This window comes from Eptesicus fuscus, chromosome 13, assembly GCF_027574615.1.
Source record: "Eptesicus fuscus isolate TK198812 chromosome 13, DD_ASM_mEF_20220401, whole genome shotgun sequence".
Classification (NCBI taxonomy): domain Eukaryota; kingdom Metazoa; phylum Chordata; class Mammalia; order Chiroptera; family Vespertilionidae; genus Eptesicus; species Eptesicus fuscus.
The window spans coordinates 14,550,525-14,553,573 of NC_072485.1; the positions used below are offsets into that span (position 1 = coordinate 14,550,525).

At 36.7% G+C, this 3,049-nt stretch overlaps 1 pseudogene; it reads right to left on the minus strand.

Moving 5' to 3' along the window:
- Nucleotides 1-1,696: 1,696 nt before the first annotated feature.
- On the minus strand, nucleotides 1,697-2,380 carry LOC103303065 (hypoxanthine-guanine phosphoribosyltransferase-like; annotated as a pseudogene).
- Nucleotides 2,381-3,049: the final 669 nt, after the last annotated feature.

A 3,049-nucleotide genomic window follows, 5' to 3' on the forward strand; every position in this document is an offset into this window, starting at 1 on the left:
ATTATCCTCAATCCCAGAATGAGAGAGAGACAAAGACAGTGAGGCAGAGAGAGACATAGGAGAGACAGACAGACAGATAAAGAAAGGTACAGAGTTTAATTGTCTCCTCTAGCCTCATCATTGGAAATAGACTCCACCTAAATAATGGACTTTCCATTATCTTCGAGAGATTCTCATTAGAAGTGATTTTCCCTCATTTCATGGGCTGCTAAAAAATATAGAAACAAACATGTGTATACCAGTTAGCTTGAGAGTGAGTGTTACAAGAGTAAGGTGCATTTTAAGTGTGACCTCACTCTAGGTTTCATTTTACTTTTCTCTATACATATTCCTTTACCCTGATTTATACACATATTTTAAATTTTATTTTATGTAATTATTTTTGCAACCCAGCTTATAAAGAAGACCAAGATCTTAATCAATCAATTTGCTTGCTCTCATCAGCTTCAGCCAACATTTTCTTTACCCATCTTCAAATCACTTACCAAAATTATATCTACAAAGCAAAATGAAATGGGGAGAAAACAAATACGGGGGAAAAATTCTCCTATTGGGGACAAAAGGCATCTTTTGCATAATAAATTTTATATTCAGTTTTGCAAATTGTGAAAATAGATGACAACATAAAACAGATGCTTCATTGAGACATTTTTCACTCTGTCCATGTGGATATAAACTAAATTTGAAGTTGTAACAAGCCTGGCCAGTGTGGCTCAGTTGTTAAGTATTGACCTATGAACCAGGAGGTCACAGTTTGATTCCCAGTCAGTGCACATGCTCAGGTTGTGAACTCGATCCCCAGTAGGGGGAATGCAGTAGGCAGCTGATATGTGATTCTCTTTTATCATTGATGTTTCCATCTCTCTCTCCTTCTCCCTTCCTCTCTCTGAAATTAACAAAAACATATTTTAAAAAAATAAATAAATAAAGTTGTAACAAATCTTGAGTGAAACAAGTGTGAGATTTAAGCAACCTCTTTAAGATCAGGGCACACATCTTCTTTTAATATTTATTTTGACTTTCTTTTTTTTTTTCTTTTAAAGAGACAGCCCTTATTTTAAGGATTTTTACACTGATGAATTCAAAAAGTGGTAATGTTATTCTGGAATTTATTGATTTGTATTTAAAAGGAACTGTTGACAAAGATTCACCAAAAATAATGTGAACAAGCAGGAAAATACAGTTAATAATACTGAAACACTACTTAAAGAATTCCAGGACATATGGTTTATCTAATATTAACAATATCTCTTAGATGCTGTCTTAGATACAAAACCTGACTGCTTTTTACTTTTCTAAACACAAGGTGGTATAATTAACAATATTCAATCACTTCTGTACTTTCCTGAATATATAAAAATTAAAATACCAATTAAAAACTAATACACCTTCTCTTTAAATGTTCATTACAGATACAATTTCAATATTTCCATTCAATAGTGGTGTGGTTTAAGAGATTCTTTATGCACAAGTCAAATAACAATCCACCCAAAGGAAGCTGATAGTCTTAGGCTCATAGTGCAAATAACGAGTTCAGGAATGCAGCAACTGACGTTTCTAAATTACAAAACAGATAAAATTCTTAGAAGATACATGCAATAAGCTCTACTAAGCAGCTGGCCACAGAACTAGAATATCTGATAACTTTACTGGTGATTTCAATAGGACTCCAGATGTTACCAAACTCAACTTGAACTCTCATCTTAGGCTTTGTATTTTGCTTTTCCAGTTTCACTAATAACACAAACATGGTTCGAATCCCTGAAGTATTCATTATAGTCAAGGGCATGTCCTACAACAAACTTGTCTGGAATTTCAAATCCAACGAAGTCTGGTCTATATCCAACACTTCGAGGGGTCCTTTTTACCAGCAAGCTCGCAACCTTGACCATCTTCCGATTACGCTGCTTGACCAAGGAAAGCAAGGTTTGCATTGTTTTGCCAGTGTCATTATATCTGCAACCATCAAGACATTCTTTCCAGTTAGAGTTGAGAGATCATCTCCACCAATCACTTTTATGTCCCCTGTTGATGGGTCATTACAGTAGCTCTTCAGTCTGATAAAATCTACAGTCATAGGAATGGATCTATCACTATTTCTGTTCAGTGCTTTGATGCAATCCAGCAGGTCAGCAAAGAATTTATAGCCCCTTTTGAGCACGCAGAGGGCTACAATGTGATGGCCTCCCATCTCCAATGTGATGGCCTCCCATCTCCTTCATCACATCTCCAGCAAGCTGCTCGGTCCTGTCCATAATTAGTTCATGAGGAATAAACACCTTTTCCAAATCCTCCACGTAATGATGAGGTATACAAAGTAAATCTAGTCATAACCTGGTCCATCATCACTAATCACAAGGCTGGGGCTGCCAGTCGCCATAATGGAGCCCGGCAAACGCACCAGCGGAGGGCAGCCTGAAGAGCTTGACTTTCTTTTCATAGAGATTCACCTCAGCAAAACAATGACAGTAACTGTTTTAAATTAAAATGCATTAATGTGTTGCGAACCCTGCAAAACCAAAAACCTAAAGGAACTTAATAATACACACTTGAAATAAGAATACAGTTGAGCCTTGATCAACATGGGGATTCGTAGCTCTGACCTCCTTTTGGGTTTAACTTTTGACTCTACAGTCAGCCCCTTCTCATCCAAGGATTCAACCAACTGTGGATTGAAAACAGTATTTTTGATCCAAAGCTAGGAATCTGCAGTTGGGAAACTGCAGTCGGAAGTTCAAAAATACTGTTTTTGATAGGTGGTTGGTTGAAGCTGCAGATGTGAAACCCAAGAATATAAAAGGGTGATGACTGTATTTATCCAAAAAAATCTGCCTATTTGTGGACCTGTGCAGTTCAAACCCATGTTGTTCACGGGTCAACTTGAAAACCTGTAGCAAAACAAATTTAAGAAAACCCTTTGTTCTTGTCCAATTGTAAACTAAATAAGTCCCCTTCCTATGTGTCATGCACACAATTTAGGGACTCGTGGAAAGCATTTGTACTAAGATAAATAAGATTATCAAAAATGTAAGTCAGGGTACCCAGTAAT